Here is a 24,981-nt window from a genome sequence, read left to right as displayed (position 1 = left end):
AATTAAAAGTGCAAAAAATAGACTGGGTAAAGACGTTCAAGAGTTAGTCTCCTTTGAACTATCTTAGTATTTTAACATTTCTAGAAAAATATCATTGTTTTCAGATTTATTGGTTACGAAATACGAATGTAATAAGCAAAATCTAAAATCTTCTCTTGCTATCCATAATAGGATTAAAATAAATTCTGTTTATTGAGTATATCTTTTTAAGGTTGATAAGGTAAAAACCAAACTGGTTCTCAGTGACTTGACGGTGCATTTTTTGATATGCAAACAGCAATACAAATAAAACAAACAAATGTAACACTACACCCATAGTAAATGAAAAATATTATAAGCATTAAAATTAAATATAATTTGAATCACTTCCAGGCACTGTAACTCAAAGTCCCGACCGCATGCGGGCTCGCTACGCCGAATATGGTTGTGACGAGCGCGCACACTTTGCATTCGTACAGCGAATTCCATCGAAACACATACATTTTACAGTAAAATTGCAACGCCGAAGGGCACGAAACTGAGATAAATAAATAAGGTATTAAGACAATTCCTTGTTGTTTCAATACAATTTTAATGTGTTTTTTTTTCATGATTGAGGTAATGACGGTGCTAGTTAGATTCGACGTGTTAAACAAGCAAACAGAAAAAAAATCTTTTAGTTTAGAGCGTGAGATGATGCTACTTAGAATCCAGAGATTTAAGAGAACCGTGTTAGAAAGATAGAAGTATGTATTCATTAAGCAACACTGTGGTCAAGCAACAATATCGTTAGAAATTAAAAACAGCTTATCCAGTTTAAAACATGATCTATTCAGTTATTTATAGGAATCGATAAATCACGATTGAATACTTTACCGATTCACCGAGGGCACGAGCGTGCGCAATAAATCGATTATCGAGAAGATCGCGTGATCGCCCGGTATTTAACTTAGGCCGCCATGATAATTACAATCAATAATCGCTTATACGATACATAAACTGAATACCAACTATTAATCTGATGATTACCAAGTGTTCTCGTATGGAATTCACCAAAATACACACCGTGAATTGTACTTTAATGAGTTTTAAATAAGGTTGTAAATAAAGAGATGGAAATGAATTCTATAAGACTTTTGACGCAATGAAAAGGTATGGGCGAGTAAACTGTGATAAATAAACGTTAAGTAGCAGCGCGGCGGTGTGTGCGCGAGGGACGGGCTTATGGGGAGTGCCGTGGGTGTGAGCAGGACATGAGGATGGTGTAGATTTAAAGGGTGAACAAAACAAACACTGGGCGGCAATTACAAGCGCCCGCGGTGCGCGCGTCGCCGCGTGCGGACTCGCTGCGACGAATTTTATTTTTGCGCGAGTTTATGAGCGTTCGTCGTTTCATAGGTAAAATTTTAGGAAAATGAAACAATAATAATCCATATTATGATTAGCTTTCGAGAAAACAGTCCACTAAATAGAAAAAAAAATACAGCTACCTACTTCTCGTTAAAAACACTTGTAGCCAAATAACAAAAAAGAGAAATCCCGATCAAATAATAAAGTATCAGAGTATTCAAAGTTACCAGAGAATATGATTTGAAAGTAGTATTACTGATTTAAATAGATCCTCCGATGATGAGTGTACCATCAAAACGACCGGCACTACTCATCAATAAACACGATTAAAAAGGCTAGTACAGTCAGGTATGCGGCCGATATCTCATTTCTAAATATTCCATTTGGTTTTTATTGTGGATAAGTGATTGAAGACCGGGAGCCGATCGCTCACGCAGCTTCCGATCCGATGTTAATGTTCACCTCTGACCTGCGCAGGAGTGGACCACAGCCTGGGAATGTCAGCCAAATCAACGAGGCGAAGATAGAGTGGTCAAACATCAACAAACAAACAAAAATCCACGTCACCCAGATAGCAAATGGAAAGGTCGATGCATGGAATCTTCTTAGACTGAGGCGAAAATCTTGTGTTCAACCACCATTGAGCCGATAAGACAAAAATGAAAATTTTCAGAGCGGTAGATGAAGATAAAGTACACGATCCTTGACCTTAACAAGCCAGAGATCGAGAGAGTTGGTAGAAAATGTTCTGACAATGTTTCAGTTTTGTAAAATATGACAAAAATTACCCTTGTAACCTTACAAAGGTACTTTTTTGTACCTACCAGAGGGTACTTTTTCAGTATCTGGTACCTAGTCAGAAAGCTCAATAAAAAGTTCGCAAAGATTCGACTAAACTACGACGACTAACGAAATTAATTACTAAAAAATATTCAGGAATTCTACCCTAGTTACTTTACCAGTTGCAGATCTAGATGTAGCGCACAAATGTAGAGTTGAGGATCGATAAATCAACAGACGAACAAGAATGGATAGTGGCTAGGCTGTTCTTCGCAGGCTGTGGCCCCCGCAGACGGCATGTGCTTTGGATCTCATGCGTTATTTTTTAGAGGCTAATCTCTGGCTCCGCTCCGGTTCACCCTGTTATTTGAGTGATTAATATGTGTGGTTTTGAATGTTTAGGGACTATTACAATGTTATGCTTAAGGTGTACAATAAATGATATCAACACAAAACCTTAACATGTTTGTTTCAGCCTAGGGCGGCTCGTAAAGCTGGCACGGGGTTGTTGTTAAAAACCACAGCTGTTTTTAAACTGAATAATATTAAATTTTTTTCGTTTTCCAAACAGTTCAGCTCCTTTTTTTATTTCGGTGTGATTTACTCGAAGCGATAAGAGGTCATCATCGCATTCCATCGCTGACACGGACGACCACGCGAATCCGATAATAAAAGCTGATTTAAATTAAATTAGCTATTTAACAAGGCACCTGATAATTTCTTTTCGTGAAAAAGTCCCAAAAAAGGTTCTCGGGTGAGGTTTATTTCGGAATTTGAGAGATCGAGAGATACGAGAGGGCCGCGGGGCGAAAATTGGGGCTTCGGAGGAGGTAGAGGTCGACGACCTAGGTCCAGTTTTATAAGGACTTAGCGTTCTACCTACTCATTTTTATTTTACACTAAACTTTTCGCGCATAGATTTTTGTCTGGCATAAGTGAATAAGCACTTACAAGGTAGATATTACCATCCTAGACAGCATCTCATTTAACATCAGGTGTGTTGGCTGTCTTGTTCTGCTTAAAAAAAAAAAGATTATGTGTTTGTAACTGTCAATCATCGCTCGGGAACTGTGAACACAGTTTCATGGATTCAGTAACATTTGTCATTTTGAGACATGTTAAATGTTAATGTTATTATCTACAAGTGGCAAACAATGTTCCTTTTCTTCTGTGTAAAATTACAAACCAAAGTGGTTCACATTGAGAAAACATTGAATTGTAAATTAATTCAGAGTGAAAGTAGTTTGAAGAAAAACTGCATTACTTTGACAGTTGCAAGGTGTGAAAATGCATTTACCGTGTATTGCCTTTTGAAGAAGGTTGTGGGAATGCAGTTTTTGAGGCTATTTGGAAGCAGAGCATCCATGCGTTTTACATTTAGCAACGTTTACGTTTTTACCATAAATGTTGTTAAAAACTAAGTAACTCCTGCCTACTGTTTTGCCCGCGTAAATTCTCTGTCACACAGTAATTTGATTTTTGTGCAATCTTTAATATTTTAAAGTTGCTAAATAAATGCTGTAGACATCCCTTCTTATTTTACTATAACCTAACAAAACAAAGTTTCACAGATGAAACCGTTTTACCGTCTGTAGTATTTCGTTGTGAAATTAATATTAAGATATACGATGATTGTCCGATTCCAAAAGCTCCCAGTAGGTGGCGTCCGCCCAACAGTGGGACGTCTGGACCACACGGGGGTAGGCTAAAAACTTGTATTATAATTAATTAATCGTTTGGAATTCAATTAATTTGTTTGGTTTTCATTTCAACGATGTGGGGGACCTATTTATAACAAAAACCATACATTATGGCAGTTAAAAAATATGTTTTTTATTTATATGTATACTCGTACCTTATCAAATATAAATATATTTCAATATTCTTCCGCTTTCGTCAAAAATACGTTAAACACCCCCAAAAAAGAAATAATAGCCTCATTTACCTCATTAAATTAGCATAAATTAATTCGTGAGGTACCAGGCGTGCATAAAGCGAAGGGGTCGAGATAAATCATGGCCGTTGCGGAGGAAGCGGTCAATCATTCGGAGGGAACGGCTGCACGGCGGTGGTTGATGGGAGGGCCATAGGAGGAGCGGCGAGCGGGTTGAAAGATGTAAGTAGTGACGAACAAAAAGTTACTAAAGGCTACCTAAATAAACTCCGACAAACGTTAACGTTACTAAAATGTCTCTGGGGTGGTGGCGTAGTGAGGCGGGTCGTTACATTCCCTCTAATATGGTCGAGTGAAGCGATGGCTGGTTCACTCGTCATGTCTGTGAACAGGCGCTGCTTTCGGGGACTGGTCAATCCAAGCTATTCAAATTTATGTATGCGAGTCATTTCTACTAGTATCTTAATATGTAAGTCTAGATATTAGCACGTCACTACCTTGTTTAATATACCACGCAATCTTGTATACCCATTCTTATAAGATACACCATACAAGAATGCATGGTAAATTCAGTGAACTGCTCCTGAATCGAATGTACCTACTACTACTATTTCTATTTATTTATATTAACCGGCAGACAGTGGTGACTGAGTTTGTTGCGGCGCTTTTTCTCAGCACTTGCCAAATGTTGGTCTCGAAGCGCTGGTAGGGTAAAAAGATTATGAGACATGTAGAGGCTCCTTAAGAGCAAAATGACGATTTGTAAGAACTATTTATTAGTCCAAACAAATAAAGAAATTTTTGACTTTTGACTTTGACTTTTGTTACTTCGACATTACGTTACTCCGACACTACTGAATATCGACATGACTTTACTTCGACACTACACTACTCAGACAAACGTCCTTCTGTCAGGATATTTAGGAAGGCGTTACTAAGCGACTTTCACGAATAAACTTTTAAAAGTATATATTAATAAAATAAATAATAAATAAACTTTATAAATTAATTTTGAAGATTTTTTAAATTGTAACTAATAATGATTGTTATAACCTTAGTTTTGTATACAGACTGGAACGTATCTAGGGTTTGATCCCGATATTGTAGTCACGATTTGGACATAATATATGTCTAGAATTTACAGATTACCTGATCCTGTGGGTCGCAAAAATTATAGAATCCTGTAGCAGCAGTGAAGTTTTCATATCTATCCCAAAAAATGAATGAATTTATCTACTCAATATTTCCTACGCTAGTTTCATGGCCCCATGAGCTTTTTGATACGCATGCATGTCACAAAAACAATACACACCTTTGCTGTACAAAAACATAAAGAACGTTTGTCTTATTGTATTGTAATGACGTAAATAAACAACCCTCATGAATGTAATTCTATCCGTTATCGTATTTTAAACGGATTTGATAAAAATATCGACCTTGGTAAGTAGTTTAAATAAATATTAAATATTCATTTGTTTTCAGTTCTAACAATACAGGGTGGAATTTTGAAATGCCACCTGGAGGGAAAGTATCCTTAATACTGTAAATAGAAAATTTAACCCAAAGAAAACATTCTTTTATTTTTGAAAAGAAATAGAACTGCATTCAAAGATTTCCAAAAATTTGCTTGGTACACCCGGGAATCGAACCAACTAAAATCTGTTTAAAATTACACCCTGTATTTTTATTGCATCGATCGTTAGGGTTAACTATAAGGATGAAATCTTTCTAATAAACTTAATAAATGAAATGAAAGGAAAACCATGAAATCTTAAATTATTTTAATTATTTACAGAAAATATTCCTAACGCCAGTCTGCTTGTGCCCACGGCTGCAGCATCGCAGCCGAAACGTCAAGCCGTGAGTACATAATGTAACTCATTAATAAACGTCGCGTTAAGACCCGTGTCTTACTATTTTAGACCTATAATTACCTACATAATAAAATGTAAGGTGCAAAAACCTTTTAAGATATCCGTATAAATTGTTTTTATCAGTTTCACACGGGCATAACGAAAATATTTAGCACCTTTAAACACACCTAAAATCAAATATTGTTAATTTAACTGCATCAGCTAAGGCCAGTTAATTGAAACCGATCACTATGCATTGCCAATTCGCAAACATTTTATTGTTGATTATATTCATAGGTTAGGATCACCAACAGCACCAGGGTCGCTGGATCCGCAGAATGTAATATGCTAATGGCAATAGCGCCGCGATGGCCGCAACTAAGTTGCGCCTGAGCATCCACTAAGCGCAAAAGATGCACGATTTGTAGGGTTGCCATATAGTACAGAAATTTTCAAAAAATCTGCTCAGGCTTACGTCTAGCAGTGAACTCTGTGAACTGCAATAGGCTGAAATGATGATAATATAGAAATAGTATTGGATGAATGATGTTTTGAGACAAATACAGGTCTCTTCTTTTTTAATAAAATCTGTAAGATTATATGGTTCGACATTGAGCATGGAGGAAGCTCAGCGGCACGGAATTTGGCCCAAGCCTAAATAACAATTATGAGGCGAAATAGGTGTTGTATGCCTAAGTTTCGTGTGACATGTTAACAGAACATTTGTTTTTGTTAATATAAGAGGGTAGATTCATAAAAAAATGCTTCTGTTTAACTTTTGTGAGTCTAGAAACGCATTTCGTTGTTAGAGCGCAAAGAGTACGGGTGAAGTTTAAATTCGATATTAAATGTTGTAAGGGTTTGGCGTTTTGTTTCTTGTTTTTAAATTAATCTTAGGGTTATTCTCGTATCCATAATTTAAGAATAATGCCCATTACTCTAGCTCAAGTTGCTGAAATAGTGTTGCTTAGAAGTCAAGGGCGTATGCAGCGGGAGATGGCAGAAACTTTAAATTTATGGCGAATAAACTTAAGATACACGTTAAAAAGGCATGGCCAGATCACCCTTGACACAAGAAGACCAAGAAGTGGAGAATTAAGGTGTATGTCAGCGCGCGAAGACCGGATTATCGTAATTGCAATATCAAGAAATCGGGTTCTCACTACGTTTGTGATACGCCAGTGATTACAAACAGCAAGCCCAGTGAATGTTAGTGAGCACACAATAAGAAGAAGGATGGAGCAACGTAACCTGCATACTCGAAGACCAGCTCGAGGACCAGAACTACTCCGATACCTTCGCGAAGTGTGACTTAGGTTTCGTAGAGAACAAGCAAATTGGACGCAAGGCTAATCAATGGAGTAAACTCTTTATGAAAACTGTCTGTTTGCGTAGTAACTCTTCTCCGCACCTTCTCCTTACACTTCCACGGCCGTCTGGAGCTCTTAAGGTGACTCTGCAATCATCGATCCATACAACTTTACTCCATTAGTCTAACGTCTAATTTACATGTTCTCTAGAAAACGTAAGTCGCACTTCGCGAAGGTATCGGAGAAGTTCTGGTCCTCGAGCTGGTCTTCGAATATGCAGGTTACGTTGCTGCAACCTCCTTCTTACGGTGTGCTCACTGACATTCACTGGGCTTGCTGTTTGTAAACGCTGGCGTATCTCAAACGTACTGAGAACCCGATTTCTTGATATTGCAAGTACGATAATCCGGTCAAGGCGCGCTGACATACACCTTAATTCCCCACTTCTTGGTCTTCTTGTATCAAGGATTGATCTGGCCATGCCTTTTTAACGCATATTTTAAGTTTTTACGCGATAAGTTTAAAGTTTCTGTCATCTCCCGCTGCATACGCCCTTGACTTCTAAGCAACACTATTTGAGCAACTTGAGCTGGAGTACTGGGCATTATTATTAAATTATGGATTCGAGAATAACCCTAAGATTAATTTAAAAACAAGAAACAAAACGCCAAACCCTTACAACATTTAATATCGAATTTAAACTTCACCCGTACTCTTTGCGCTCTAACAATGAAATGCGTTTCTAGACTCACAAAAGTTAAACAGACGCATTTTTTTATGAATCTACCCTCTTATATTAACAAAAATAAATGTTCTGTTAACATGTCACACGAAACTTAGGCATACAACACCTATTTGGCCTCATATATGGTTATTTAGGCTTGGGCCAAATTCCGTGCCGCTGAGTGTAAATACTTTCTATTCTATTCTTTCAATAAATAGTTTCCTCCCTATCAAGAGTATTATTTGCATTCCTGGTATAATTGTCAAAGTACACTGGAAATACATTTTAGCAAGATAATTAAAAGAAAAGTCACTGTTAACGTTATAATTCGTTAGGAGTAGGACTAAGCCGGCACATTTGCTATTTTCAGTAAATAAAAAATATACTTTTCTCTAAAATTTTTAATCTACAGTGAGGAAGCCAGAAATTCTCAGAGGTGGCAGCCCTAGAAAGCAATGCAAATAATAACGGCGGAGGTTAATTTGAATGCATTTCATTTGTAAAATTGCATCGGCGGCTGTGGCCCATTTATGGCCCACCTAATCGTCCTTTGACGGCGCGTACGCAACTAAGTGACCTTTGGCGCGACACCGAATACCGTACATGGGAAACATATTTGTTATTCGTGTTTAAACGTGTGATCAATGTATGAAAGAAATCATGCAATTTAAGCCCTTCCTGGCTTAAATTGTATAAATTCGTAAAAAAAACTGTTATTATTCGGAAATTCTAAATAGTTGGCATTCAGAGGTAAAGGATGGAAAAAATTAAACAAAGCGGATCTTGGAACCTAATAATCTTGATCAACAGACCAATTTGCAGTTGGATAGATTTTTCATTATTTTTTTAGCCGATACTATACGGATATGTTCAGAAACTACATGAACATGTGAAACTATTTAGTTTTATTACACCCCTCATTCAGATTGTAGATTCCATCCAAAATTTACATTCGAAACAAGCCACGAAACGGATCTAGATCATAAATCAATTCCGCACTAAAGTAAACTTAGTCCGAATACCGGGCGATTATAATAATCATCTTGTTAAAAACGCATTAAACCACGCTTGCGCACACGATGCGTTTACAGGTTTTTTCTTACCTCCTAACAAGTCTGCCAGCAAGTATGAAATTATACGTTATTAGGTATATCACAGATTTTATTTAAACAATACTTTTTTTCTGTTAGGCCTGTTACCAAAAAGTAAAATACATTTTGGACGATACTGATGCTATAGCATCAGTATCGTCCAAAATGTATTTTACTTTTTGGTAACAGCTATAGCAAGTCATGATATGAAAACCTTATTCAAAAAGTATTCAAGCCTTTCAAATTCTATATGAGTATGAGCACAGATAATATAATACTAGGTATGAGTAAGTCGCCCCACGCTTTAGCGACATAGTAAACTGTCTCTCTCATAAGGTCGTAAAAAAGTAATAGCCTAGTCAAGTACTAGGCCGTAAACTTTGTGATGAAAACTCAATCAAAACCTCATAATTTTCAAAACAAATATTGATTAACAGTTGCCTAAATCGCTCAATATTTTTTGTTGCATTTTCTGTCTACCTTCTTTAAAAGGATAACTTTATCAGAATGACAGAAAGTAAATCATTAATTTGGCCGAATCATCAATCACTGATAACGTTATTTGTTTTTGACAATGATGAGGGCAGGCACGCCGGGCACGCCGGGCATCCGGGCCGATGCTATCGAGCTACTTCTGAAACCAGAGCATGTGTACGTACAACCTACTGATATTGCAACAGGTTAAAACAAAGTAACGTCTAATAACAAATAGGTAGATTCTCGTGTTTTTGTTTATGTTAATATTAGATTGAGACAGTGGCTTGACCGAAACATTATAAGAGCAACATGAATTTCTATCCCATAAATAAGAAACGATGGGTCCTTCAAACCTGCAGCTAGTGTATTTCGATTTTTCTTTCCTCGTGGTGTTGTTTGATTCAAAATTCAAATTAAACATTATTTCTTAGTGATTTTGCGAATGACGATGGGCGGTTGTAATCGCTTTCTGGTGACGTACAAGCCTGTTTGCCTCTTTTAAATGAAACTGTTACATAATTTACATCATCATCAGGTCTCTCATGCCCGTTTTCACCATGAATCCCTAATTTTTAAGTGACTCCTATGGTAACACATAACAGGAATTTTGATTTCCTAGGGGTCACTTAAAAATTAGGGATTGATGGTGCAAACGGGCATTAGTCTCCAATGCTCCACTGCTAATTTAAAATGTACTGAAAGTAATTATCAGGTCGAAGGTGAAAGCGAGCTTCAAATTGAGTATTTCCTACATATTTAGCTACATACATTACATGTATTAACCTTTCAACCAAAAATCGTTAGCCTGGCAGGTCAGATGTATCAGGATACCAGGTATATAGGTGGATCGGCTCATTAGAGCGTTATCGAGGGCCGCGGGCGCGCATAAACTTGTGCGGTGCATTAGCGGCGCGTGCGCAGCTTACATGCCGCTCGATGGACAGAGGGTTTTGATTCAGACGGCTATGTCTTATCAAATGACATAAGTGATTCCTTAACCATGTCAGGGACTTTATACACAACGTTTGCGGTCACGCATGAGAGAAACGTTAATGATTTGGATGTTAAGCACTAAAGGAGATAATTTTTTCTACCTTTTCAGAAAGTCGGTCAGCAAAAGAAATGGTGAAAAAGTTTACTGTTTTAATCAACTTTTTGGTAGACACAAATAAACGTTGCAGATGAAACCAGAATTATGGAAGAGCACCCATAAAAGTTCAGCCAAACCAATGCGATCAGCCGGCGTGTATGATGGCGATGGCGATGGCGATGGCGATCAGGCTTAAACGCATTGATCGCCATCGCTATTACCATGGCGCAAGCAGGCTGATCGCGTTGGTTTGACCGAACCTTTAACACTAGAGTGCTCGCGCGGGTGACATATGTCACCCAGGGTGTATAATTTGTAAATATTTTTTCAAGGTATCGAGCTACAGTGCTGCCTTCTCATGTATTCTTCGAGCATGTATTGTCGCACATTTTAGTAGTAACGCCATCTTGCTAGACGCATCAACGTGAGTGCAGAAAACATTTAAAGTGTTTGGGTGACGCATGTCCCCCGCGCGAGCACTTGAGGAATTGTTTGATCCCCTATCGTCGCGGTTTAAAATCAAATTTACTTTCATGTAAGTTCAAAGTAATAATATTTAACCATTTTTTAAACATTTACAATAATTATATTGTTTTATAAGCATAAACTGATGCAAGAAAGTAGTTGTTTTAGATTGTATGCAATGTAGTAATAACTTACCTAGGACTGTAAAATTAAAAACCAGGATTCTTCTGGGCTTGCGACAACACCAACTAGCACAAAACTTGCCAGTATTGTGGCAAAGGACGATGTGTTTATTACACAAGAGCCAGAAATCGAAGCACTCGTAAGCAAATATAACAAGTGGAATAGGTGTTTTTGTCCAGATCATCAAATCATATCGTGCCCGAGTTGTGATCAAAATATCACAGAATAAGATCAATCTATTGATTAACTTTCTAATTAGGTGATATTTTTGCCAAAATAACGGGTCAAACGACTATTTAAACTACTTTGGTCTCTTCGACTCTAAAATATTTGAAAAATATTGAAGTATTTCTTTTGGTTTATAATAAGAGTTCATGAAATAATTTCTCACTTTTTTTAAATTATTTAGTAAGAAATATAGTTGATGTTTAATATTATAAATTGTTTTACTTGTATTAAATAAGATTAGCAAAAATAAACCCATATCATAATGGGGGACATATGTCACCCGCGCGAGCACTCTAGGAGTATTTAGGGGCGCGAGCACTCTAGTGTTAACAAACTTTAGAGCTCTAAATGATGTAAAATTTTCAAAATTGGTCTAAATTTTTTATCTTCACTAAGACGACTTTTTCACACGTATGTGAGCCTACCCTACACCGCAATCCCATTTCGCGAATGCTTTTAGCCCTATCGGCGTTCGGCGACATCAAACGTCGACACCGCGCCGAGTGTACCGCGTTTTATTGGCGACTGTACGCGACGACACCGTATCGGACGACGCCCAATATTTTAGGCCCTACGCAAACGACAAATTAGCAGAAATAACAACGCGACTGCGCGACTATAGTCTGTATACTGTGGAGCCTTACTTGTATCGCGGTAAACTCAATTTATTTATCATAATGAATGTACTTTATGCGTTTTAAGGAGACCTTTATTCGAGTATGTATCACGTGTTGGTACTTAAAGCAGTTTTGTTCAAGTTTCTTATCTATTTATACGTATGTAGACACTTTTTGCGCTACCTTTTAAGGTTTTATAACGAAGTTATTTTTCGCGGTTCTAAATTAATTTTGAATACCGTACTTATACATCACTTGAATAATTTTACGGTTTTTTTATTTGTATTTTCTACATGAGTATTTTTTGCAGAATATAATGCCCAGAGCTTTTTGATACAGAGCATCTATCGAGTAAAAGCTCTACCTACTCGTATCTCTCGCAAAAACTTAAATTTCATATAACAGACATTCTGAAAACCATACAGACAAACCTGCTAAACTAGATTCTGCAAATCTAGTAGTAAATAAGATGCATTAAGACCTATTTTACGTAGGTAGAGAACGCCTGAACTTTTCAACGTAGAGCTCTCTATCTCTACTAAAACAAACACAACACCAGCCTTATAACTTGGTAAAGATACTAAATCAAAGAGTTGAAGACTCAAAGTATAATAAAGCTTATATTAGTCAAAAACAACATGCAGAGACATTAATACGCGGCCGTCGAGCGCCGCCGGCGCATCGTATTCTAGGGATTTATCTTTCGCTTTGTTTACTCGGCCCGTAATTAATACCGCAGTTTAGACGGGCTTCGTTGGCGAGCATAAGGCTGTGTTCAGGAGAGAAAAGGCGCTGGCAAGCATACAAACAGGTGATCCTATATGTTTGAAGTTTCTTTCCCGATCATTATAATCCGGTCCTTTTTAAGGCGAGAGTGATAAGGCACTCACAGGGCAGATATGTACTATATCCTAGACTGCGTCTCATTGACTGCATCTCATTTAGCACCACGATTGAAGTCAAATACCTGCATTGTTATCTATAAAAAAGCATGTTTGATTGAGCTACGGTTTTCAAAGCAAGCCTCAACCACAAAATGTTGTATCGCATTGACCTGCCCAGCTAGATTCAGTCAGATGTTATATCAAAAATTAATAAAGAAACAAAATCTTATTTTCAGTAAATTGAAAAAAATACTCAAAATCCTACAGTTGAATTCTACAGTTTTCATCTCTGTTATGAAATTTCGTATCGATGTCACTCCTATACTGAATAACCCCTTCAAGTACCAGTGAATAATCAATTGTTACCGCGGTCTCATAGACCACTTACGGTTCCAGGAATTATACAAAGTAGTAATTTTTCGCTTAATTTTGCCTGATCAGCTTCGCGTGTGCATGAACGTGCCTTTAATGTTATCTCTTTACATTTCTGTCAGCCTGGTATTGTTAAAGCTTGCTTTGTTCGAGTCATTTGATACAGCATGTATCATACAAGCCTGGTACAATAGATTGAGTGTGAGAGTTATTTGTTAGTATCTTATGTCAGCCTGGTATTGTAATATTTGAAATATTACAGTTTCACAAAGCTAATAGTTGTAAAAATGTCTTATTATAACTATCAACCCCTTACCCCTCAGTCTGAACATCTGTTACTTGTCTTGGCTTGAATGAATGACCAATAAATAAATAAATACGTGGCACAGCTATACGACTTAACGACGTATAAAAATTATCTTTAACCTGCCCACTCATTAACCCTGCCAACGCTGGCATCCCTCGCGACAGCGCGGCCTGTCAGACCTCACGTCGACGTCATCGAGACAACCGACCGTCGCACAACATTACAAGCATCAATTACCACGACGCAAGCGACAGCCCGTCAATACTCGATCGCTGTCGTAAAACATTACGATGCCTGACGTAATTGGTCTGAGCATTTGTGTTTAACATGATGTATAGTACCGACAAATAAACAGGGCCTTTTTTATAAATCCAAACGCAGGAAAAGTCCACTTAGTTATTCAGCTTTTGATTTTACCCACATGTAATTTTGACGTATAATTGAAAGAAAAAAAAACATTGAAAATATATCGGACAGAAACCTACTTATTCCGTTATTCCAAAATATATTTCAGACTGTGATATTATTAGCGTAGATTTAAATTGTGTAAGTAACTTAGTGAATGACTCTACCTGTCTGTCAACCGATGCATGCTCAAACCACATTGTAGATTGATAACGGCTATCAAGTCTCAAGGCATTGTGCGTTCTTTGGCAATCGCCTCGCGAATTCCTCGCAGAGTCAATAACCCGGGCTGTCCGTGGTCCGTCAGGCCATCACTCAGCGTGTTTATTTTTCAATTTGCCCCGTCAGCGCGTGTGTTAGGGCTGCCGCACAGCGCGATGCCTACAAACTGCATTTGCTGAGACCCTATGTAATGAATTTAAGTCGAGTTCAAGAATGTCAACTAATCCGTCAGAATGTTTCACAACATAATATGAAAAGATGTCTGAGTGCCTGTCGTCAAGGATGTCATCTGTTACTAAAAAAGCTACTTTAGAAAGTATGTTCTTTAGATTGCAATCTTAGCAACCTATCAGCTGAACTATCAGTAGTCAAAGTAAGACTCGACAAACGTGAGGTCTTGGAGTAAAACACTACTTTAGAACAACTGCTTTAAAGTGAACTGAATCCGCATCTAACACAAAATAAGTAAAAAGCTGTAATGAAAATTAAAAAAACGTCTAAGCTAACCCTAAGTTGCAGATATGTTAAATGAAATGAGCCAGTAAGTAATTTGCGGTAAGCGTTCAAAATTAAGAAATTCATAAGGCAGGAGAACAGGCTTTTCCTCTCGTTAATTATTATGATTATGAAAAAATTTGAATTTTGCATATTGCAGTAACATGAGTTGTTATGCTTTTTCTTCTTATTAATATCATTACATGGACTGTAACACCCCGGTATCAGATTTTATGAGTCGCCAAAGGCGTTTGACATGCTCCGGACGTACTTCTGAAATAAGGAGTCAGCGTAATTACCCTTTGTAATTGGCCAATTTGATAAAATCAAGTCTACAATGTCCTACTGCTCACCTTCACTAAGTTTCACGTATGTATCATGTATCCAGAATCGATCTAACGAACTCTTAAGCAGGTATCAACGCATTTGATTTAGCGCGAAACCAAATGAGCAAAACGAATCAGTTCTGATATTATTATTTTCATTGATCGAGAGGAAACTTAATGAGCCATCAATACCTACTTAGTAAATGCATCTTCAACATAAAAACTGACCTCATAATTCAACCAAAAAATGCACAAAACCTCGCCGGGCACAAAAGGCGAGTCAACAACCCATCCCATGGCATCACTTAGCGTGTTTATTTATTTTTCAATTTGCCCCGTCAGCCGTGAGTTAGGGCCGCCACACACGGCGGCGGCAGCTTACGGCCGCCTAGCGCGCGATAGCAGCCCTGGCCGCGTAATTGTTGGGTGTTATTGACACAAGCGGTTATTAATAACAGATTTATAATTGCCGCGCGAGACGTACAATTATGAATGGTAAACAGCAATTTTGTTGTATAGCCTTTGTGGGAGATATTTATAAGACTATTTTGATTTATGCAGTGGATTTTTAAATACCGGTCACACGGTGCCACCCAAAATCTGCATTTTCGGCGATGATCTTGCAGTTAAATTTTTTTCTTCATTTAGCAAAAACCGAAATTAATGAGAGTCATTAAAACGTGATTTCATTATGCCACTGCCCGCCATACCTAATTAGATTTTTTAATTTACAACAGCTTCAAGATTGAACACTTTCCAGGCAATTATTGATTGAATAACAAAGCATAGTAATTTAATATTTTATACGAACATGCAGTAATGGCTGTAATTACAACATTACATCGTTTTGTAAGAGATTATTTTTTTGATGCATCGTGAATATTTAACTGGGAATGTAATTGCTTCCGAGACAGCCCTACTAACGAGGTAAGGCCGCGCGGCGCAGGCGTCGAGAACCTACAATTAGGCGCGGCCCAAAAAGATGAGCTCTTGCCCGCTAATACGCACTTCGCCAGCTAGTTATACCCTCACAAACTTGATTACATTCGGAAACACGCGAAAACTATCTTTAGCGCATTCGCAAAAGGCTGTGAGACTACCGCGGCCGCTCGAGGGTTAATTCACTATGAAAGTTTACAAACTTAACAATGCCGATGATTGATCAAAACTTTAATACGCTGTTGCGGGGTTAACTACAAAACGGGCGTAAACATAATGTTGCGCGAGAAACGTGTATGGGAAAATTGTTGTTTATTGTTTATTGGCACAACGATCGGCTCACTGAGTTATTGCGACTGAGTTACTTCGAAAATTGATTTTTCGAAGTAACGCGGATTTCATCACCCGGGAACAGTTATTGCAGTAGAATTGTTCGAGAAAGGAAATAATTAATTTGGCCTTCCTCGCAACATAAAATTGAAGCTGCGTATCGCTCCGAGTGTGAAGGATTGTAAATCCATGTGGGGTACCCGTATATAATTTTACCGGTACAAATCAATCATTGGAATAAATAGCTGGATATCCTGGCTTAGTTTTTCATAAACAGATAAATAAATTACAGATACCGTAGTAGTATTTCTTAACAAACAACAGTTAGATATTTCTAGTTACCGTCTTTAGCTCTCGATTATGTAGCCACTAGCTTTCCGCCCGCGGCTTCGCCCGCGTGGAATTTTGTCTGTCACAGAAAAACTTTATCGCGCGCGTCCCTGTTTCAAAAACCGGGATAAAAACTATCCTATGTTCTTTCCCGGGACTCAAACTATCTCTATGCCAACTTTCATCAAAATCGGTTGCGAGGTTTAAGCAGGAAAGCGTAACAGACAGACAGACAGACAGAGTTACTTTCGCATTTATAATATTAGTTGGGATAATAACCCATACATCAAATCACTGTATGTTCCCATTTCTTGAAGAAACCATACATGGCAAATTTCACGGGCCATCCATCGGAGTACCAGGACCACACAAGCGGTGGGCGGTGTCGCGGAGTAATAGTCGTGTCGTGACGTAGCTCCTCGCCGCCGCTGGTGCCCTGGTAATGATGTTTGTTTTGCGGGCCCCGTGATCATCATCAAGTCATTTGCGATCATCATACGTCTTAAATATACTTGAGATTTGCATGTTTACTTTAAGTTCTCTTATTATGTTCTTGGTGCAGTCAGCGTCAAATAGTTTGTGACCCAAAGTAGCCAATAAGTTCGCAATACGTCCTTGTTACTTTGGATGTCACAAACTATTTAACGCTGCCTGTATTTTACCTAACGAGTGTGAAGTAAGATATGTTTTAGAAATTGGCTGTTAAATATTTTGCGTCATATAAAAACAAAGTGACCAAGACACGTCATGTAATGTCACATCTGAAACCACAAAGCTGTCACAGTCCGTCTTGACGGTAAAAGACCTAGGTGACAGTTGTCATTAATACAGTTGCCAAAACGCCACTTAGCACGCCATTTGTTTGGGGATAAAGTATTTCCAAAATGTGTGCACTCGTTCGTTATTTATTTGCACAGGGTTTGAACCTAATTAGCAAGTTTATAAGAAATCAAGGTTAAAGTTTGGAAAAGCTTTATAGAATCTAGGTCGGTTGTTTGAAATTTTAAAGTGCTCTTTTGCCTTAAAGATGTCCGCTGCTGTTTTACATGAAGGTAATCTAAGTTGCGTGCTGATAATAATACAGATCTTCCAATAAATTATAGTTACTTACCCGCAGTAAGCAACTGTAGTGAATAAACACAGGAAACTTACCTGAAAAGAAAAACACCACAATCAGTACAACATCAATCATTTGATTAAAACTTGCATATTAGGGCGTTATAATTACTCACACTATGCTAGTTTATATTAATCAGTAGTTATTACTTAGTCTATTCATTTATCTAACTTTTAACCTTTGACATAACCCATCCAAAAAATCTAAAAAGTATAAACCCAAACACGTGCTGACTATCAATTAAAATCAAATTAACAATTTCCCCGTCAGATATAATACCCATTGTCGTAACACATAATCACTATCAACTCTATTATTAATTTGGTAGAGTTGGTATTAGAGTATTGATTGAGTGCTTTTCCAAATAAAAACACTCATTTTAAGCTCTATATTCGGGGAGGTAAGATCTAAGTTCGTGGCTTACTGGGCCTATTTGCCTAAATATGTGCACTGCAAACTGTAACTTACAGCTTGGGGTTAGAGTTGAAGTTTCATTGCTGGTTGGGTGCGGTATAAAGACGAGTGCGCACGAGTGCAAATGGCAAGCGACGGTGCTAGCGTTATTGTTTTTTAATGGCGGCCCGCCCCCGCCGAGCCTACCGCATCCATCATGCGGAGATGGACCTTTCGTGTTTTAGGGATCCCTAAACGATTTATAAGAAACAGAATGTGCAAAAAAATTGGTCTATTTAATGTCCCGAATCAGTGGTATGGTTAATACTGGGACGTGTAAAAGTGCTCTTTAAAAGCCTATTTGCAAAAATAAATGAGTTTTATGACTTTTAAATAGCAATGTCGAACGTTTTCAAATATGTTGAAAAGGAGAAACTCTACATTCAATTACTCGTACAAACCACCCATTAGCTGACCAATATTGCCTCCTTTTTATAATTATCATTATACATCGTGAAAGCTTCATCAATGATGCTTTATCGCTTTCTTACGGCTTGAAAAATGGCTCTATGATCAATAAATCAATCTTAATGAGTCTATATTATCATCATCATAATTTCAGCCACAGTACGTTCCACAGAGCATGAAATCGTCCATGCTGTGTAGTACGTCCACTGCTGTACGTAGGCCTCCTCCAATGATTTCTAGATTGGCCGATTGGTAGCGAGTTGCATCCAGGGCCTTTCAGTCATTTTATTGAGCGAAATACGTTATACGAGTTTGACTAATACTTAGCTTAAACCTTAGATTAATAAAGCCTAGATGGATAGTCTTCATACAAACGCTTCGTCAAAAGTGAGGCAAAAATCTTATGTCATTAGTGTCAATTTTGTTGGGGAGTGTGGATAGTGAAGGCGATTTCATCGAAATTAATGTATTTTTAATTATTTTATAATTAAACTATAACCTATACTTGTTATTCATGTAATGGTTTACGGTACTAACGGTAGAGATATATTTATTAATCTACGGAACTCTCCATATCGCCCTGCAGTTGTACTAGCCCGCTGGTTTTTACTTCCAAATAAAAGGCATTCGAACGCCCCGCGGCGTCGCCCGACATTCCGTGGTTTTTAAAACTAAATATAAATTAATAAAGCCTAGCGGAGGTTAACGCCCTCGATATGTGGAGTCTGAATAAAATATATCTTTGAGGTAGTCGTACTTCTTCTTCTGCCTCAAAGATTGTAACTACTCACGCAACCTTGGTGGCAGACTCTATGAAGCGCCATAGACGGACGACTGGACGAATTTTTGGTTATTAGTTTAAAGTAAATAGTATAGATTTTGGCTACATTCCCTATTCCTGCTGGTCAGATTTCGACAACTACAATATTACAAAATGCCCGGTTTGTAAATCGAGATTTTTGGCTTCACCGTCCTATCTTTTAAAGGACTTATGAACTTTTCATTTTAAACTCATCCTTTGGTAGAAGATGAGCACAGCACTTAAATACGACGAAATAACAGTTAAACGATCAACAAACGACATGTGTCATATATTTAAATAGGTTCAACCATTAAAATGATTTACCTATCCAGGCCTTTCAACATTGTTACGATGTCCCATTACTTCTCCCTACCCAAAAAAAAAAAATCCTTCTGTCATCCACCGGAAAAGATCCAAAGATACATAATTAAATAAACGTTATTTATTTTATTGTGGGGACATTTCATCGTCCCCTAATCGGTCGTCATCTAGCGCCGGTTCGGTTCCCGGCGCCTGTCATGCCACCTGTCGGGGAAACAGTTGACAGCACCTCATCTTACACATTGTTAATCCAAAATAGCTTCTATTACAATACCCATAAGATGCCACAGTGTTTGGGTTGATGTGCTGTCGGATACAATGGTTCGGGACTTCGTTAATCTAATACACACTTGACTATATTTTATTTGTATGGCGAGCAGTCATCGCAATTTTGAAAATGGGAAATATTTTGCATTATTTTGGGCAGAATTTGGGATAATTAGTAAGTCTGGTGCATTTACTTGCAACATTTTATATTTAGGATTTTTAATTCTGAAACTTAGTGACCAATTTCAAAAGTTGCTTGGCAAAAAAATGTGAACACATTTATTTCTTGTTTCTTTCATCCTCCAGTGCAGTTCTTCTTCTTCTTCGTCGCTACACTCTTGCCAGAGTGGTCGTGGTCGTCACACCAGGTCCGGTGGCAAGTCTCACAATCCGTCGCCATTCCTCCCGCACTGCAGCCTTTCTTGTGCACTCGTGGAGTGGCCCATTGAGTGCGGTTTTGATCTGGTCAGTCCAGCGCATGGGCGACCTGCCGCGCGCTCTTGTGCCCTCAACCTTCCCCTGCACGACAAGTCGTTCAACAGAAGCGATGTCTCCACGTGTTATATGGCCAAAGAAAGTGAGTATACGACTTTGGACGATGGAAGAAAGACGCTGTTTGACATCAAGCTCTTGGATGATCGAGACGTTGGTTCGGAACTCTGTCCAGGTTATGCCAAGCATCCTTCTCCAGCACCACATCTCTAGAGCGTCTATCTTCTTCTTCTCACTTTCTCTCAGAGTCCACGTCTCCAGTCCAGTGCAGTGTCATGTAGCAAACTAGCAACTACATGATGCTATCGTATTTAGCTCAACGAGGAAAATGCATGTATTCTATGTATTCTGTTTATCTACGTCAATTCAATTATTTCCCAAAACCGATAACCTAATAAGGCTTGGTTTATGAAGGGTCTTGTTTTTATGCGCGTGCGCACCGTGCAAGGTGGGTGCTTGAAATATGCCTGCCTGTTATCGGTCAGCTGACGTCAAGTGGTGCTATCGAAGCTGAGGGGTGATGGAATGTATGTCTTTACGGATATACAGATAAACCTTCATTAGTTTCCGATAAAAAAGCATCTACTGCAGGAACTGGTAAAAAGTTAGTAAAGTAGGGGAAGGACTGATTATAATATCGGTTGAAAGTCAAATTAGATGAATTTTGAGGGATGTGATGGGCAAAAGAATTTACTATACTCGGAGTCACAACTTTTGCAGATGCCTATGTAATTATACCAAGTATCAGTGTAAAATATTATGTTACTACATATCACAAAAGTGCAAGTTCTACTTAGTTTGAAAAAGAAAAATATTAGTATATGGGATAACTCATTGGTAACTAAGTATCTGTTAATATACATACATAATCTTACATATTTTTGGTTGAGATTGAATCTAGTTTTGTGAGTTTTTTCTTACTAAGGCCTACTATGTATACCTAGCTATGTAGTTTATAAGATCCTACTAACAAAACATTTATCTATTCGAACACCACAACCAAACTAATTCCACTAATCGCAAACAAATTGGTGGCTAGAATACTCGGAACCACTCAAATAACCCTATTTTAGGCGTTAGGTTAATCAGAAACCAATCAATCGACAAAAAAATTAACTAGCGACAACATGTTGTTGTGTTGGTCGATAGATTCCACCAAGTCACGTTATTCTGTGAATTACTTAGAATGGGTAGAATAATCGTTTCACCTTCTTTTATTCCACGATTTAGCCTACCAGAAAATAGGTAAAATCACAGAAGAACTGCTAAAATTGACGAAGGTCAGAATAAGTTAGTACATATATCTTTAAGTAGATATAGAAACCAAAGACAATCTTAGGGTACTCTACTCATAATGTACAGGACAGTCACATAGTTCGACAAAGTCACCAAAAAGTTGACAATACAACCTTATTCCATTGAAACAAAGACGTGATGCGAACTTTTTGGCTACTTTTACGAATTATTTGACGCTGACTGTACAAGTGTACAAACCAATAAGATCGAGGTCAAGCTGACTCAGTTCAAAATAAACAAATATAACCGTATAGAGCTGTGAAAAACCCTCAACATTCAAATTCACGTAAAGGTTTCTCAAAAATACATCCATATCTTTGGTATGGGTCCACCACCTGCCCTGCTCCAAGCGAATATGATAAGCTGTGACGCGCCCCGCGACGCATCGACAGCCCTAGCACCGAGCACGGAGATTTTGACAACCCTACGGCTGCGCGGCCGCACGCCGCACGGACCGAGCTAATATATGAGACGGCGGCGACCGCGGGCGCCTAGCATTCGCTCGGGAGCCATTGCAACAGTCAGACGTTCGCGCGCGCGTCTATTGTTCCCTCGACTGCATTGCACAGAGTCCCTAGCGAATAGCTATCCACATTGTTCCCACTAACCCTAACTGTTCGACTCTGGCTTGATTCGATACTCGTTAACTCGGTCAGGTGATCTAATTGTCGATTCGAGACGTTCTATCGTTGATAGCCTTTCGGTTCTCGTCCTTACCGAGTAGTGCATGTGATACTCATTCCCGACCTGCGGTAGCAATCCCGCTGCCACCCTTCCTGAACTTCATACCCCCTCGCCACGTAGGTCCGACGCCCTTTCCCAGTGGTATCATACTCATCAGAGGACTTTGGTCTCTGGCTCGAGCTATTGAACCACGTCCTACCCCCCTAGTTATAAGTATCCAAACTAACACTCGCTAAACCTCGCACAGGGCGCCGCCCCTCTCGCGGATACGTAAACTAGTCTCGGGACGCGAACCGGGCGCGTCGCTATTCCTCTCGTTGTAATAGATTAGTATATTGTGATATAACTTGTAAAGTACTTGTAAACTTGCTCATTATTAAACGATAGTAATTTAGAGTCAGTGAAACTAGAATAAGTAAACTATTGTGGAACCTGAATTACAAAGTGCCATTGTGTTATTAATTGTGCGTTTCCTTGGTCGAATATCCCTGTAGGCATCCCAGATAGGTTCACATCCCTCATCGCAGAAAGCGAACTGGGACTTAGTACTAAACAGCGGGGTGTCAGACTGAGCTAGCTAAGACGCCCCGTTGCAATGGCGCCCAACTGAATAACCCACGGAACCTACAGGGACCACCAGATCGCTAGANACTGGACCGAAATCCTCGATGTCGACACCGTCGACTACCCACAAGACCTGGACTGGCGCGAGTCCGGCCCTGGAGAGGAGCCGACCCGAGCTGAGGACCAGACCAGGAGGCGGCCGGGGAGAAAGAAGAGGCGCGGCCAAATCCAGAACCAGCTGAACAAGGCCAGTAACGTTAATTACTCGTAGCTTAACTTTATACCTAAGTTAGGTCTCTAATAGATACCCACCTAGATACAAAATACATAGTAATTGTCTAGTCAGTTCTCGTTAAAGTAAATTCATCAATATCAAAAACAAGTCAATAATGTAAAAGTATTAATTAACAGTACATAGCAACCCTGCATAATCTAGATCATTCAGTTCTTGAATTTAATCTCGTTAAATACCACATATCAATAACCTATAAGTATAAATTAACATTGCATAGTAACCCTGTATAATCTAGATCATTCAGTTCTTGAATTTAATCTCGTTAAATATCATATATCAATAACCTATAAGTATCAATTAACATTACATAACAACCCTGTATTATCTAGATCATTCAGTTCTTGAATTTAATCTCGCTAAATATCACATATCAATAACCTATAAGTATTAATTATCATTAGGTAATAACCACGTATAATTTAAATAGTTAAAGTGTTCTATTTAATCTCGTTAAATAACTATTGACGCAAATCGCATTGTTATTTACTCGTAACTTGCAACCTAAACTCACATAAATAACAAACCGGTTTGTTACGCGCCAATAGTACCACCAGTTTCTCGATAACTTTTAAATAGTGAACAAACATTGTAAGAACGATTCACCGAGCGAGCTCATTTGCATATTATCAGTGGAACGCATTTTTCTATACGCCACAGGCGATCAACAGCACTCGCTTACTAGATGACTCATAACTAGATTTTACCTGCCTAATGTTTGCGCGCCGCGGCAGGCTGCATTCCATTTACATTAGGAAATATTGTTTATTGTAACTAAAACTTAACCCCTTAACTGCCATTGTCTTGTATAACTTTTAATAAATATAGAAATTATTAACATTAACCAGATGCCTATTCTGAGTATGGTAATTTAAATAATTAAACTAGTAAACTAGAAATAATAATAACAAGTGCCATGCATACTATTATTGTATTAAAAGTAATAATTGAATACTCGTAATAACAAAGTAAACAACTCGTTAAATTAGTTCATTGGTTTATTGTAAACAAAATACCAAAGATATCTTAATACCATTGTTTCAAAACTAAGTTAGCTAAAATTAGCGTTTAATTAGTTCATTGTAAGCAAAAAAAAATTAAAGGTGTCTTAATAACATTGTTTCAAAACTAAGTTAGCTAAAACAACGTTGAATTAGTTCATTGTAAGCAAAAAAAAGTAAAGGTATCTTAATAACATTGTTTCAAAACTAAGTTAGCTAAAATTAACATTTAATTAGTTCATTGTAAGCAAAAAAAAAAATAATTAAGGGTATCTTAATAACATTGTTTCAAGACCAAGTTAGCTAATATTGTTATAAGTAAATAAATGTACTGTCACGTTTTAAATAAAGAGTTATTATTGGGCTAATGATCAAGTACAAATTCAGTCATGTTTTACATTGTTATTTTTACTCGCCACGAAGTTACCCAAAAATAACTTATTATTGACATGACTTTTAGTTGTTCTTGAAGAACCTTTATGTACCAGACTTGTGATTTTTCCAGTTAAAAATCTCCAAAACAAGGGAGGATGTGACGCGCCCCGCGACGCATCGACAGCCCTAGCACCGAGCACGGAGATTTTGACAACCCTACGGCTGCGCGGCCGCACGCCGCACGGACCGAGCTAATAT

This window comes from Ostrinia furnacalis, unplaced genomic scaffold (genome assembly GCF_004193835.3).
Source record: "Ostrinia furnacalis isolate ACB-3 unplaced genomic scaffold, ASM419383v2 OfSCF3542, whole genome shotgun sequence".
Classification (NCBI taxonomy): Eukaryota; Metazoa; Arthropoda; class Insecta; order Lepidoptera; family Crambidae; genus Ostrinia; species Ostrinia furnacalis.
The sequence above is the reverse complement of the archived record's forward strand: the minus strand, read 5'-3'. Positions refer to the sequence as shown.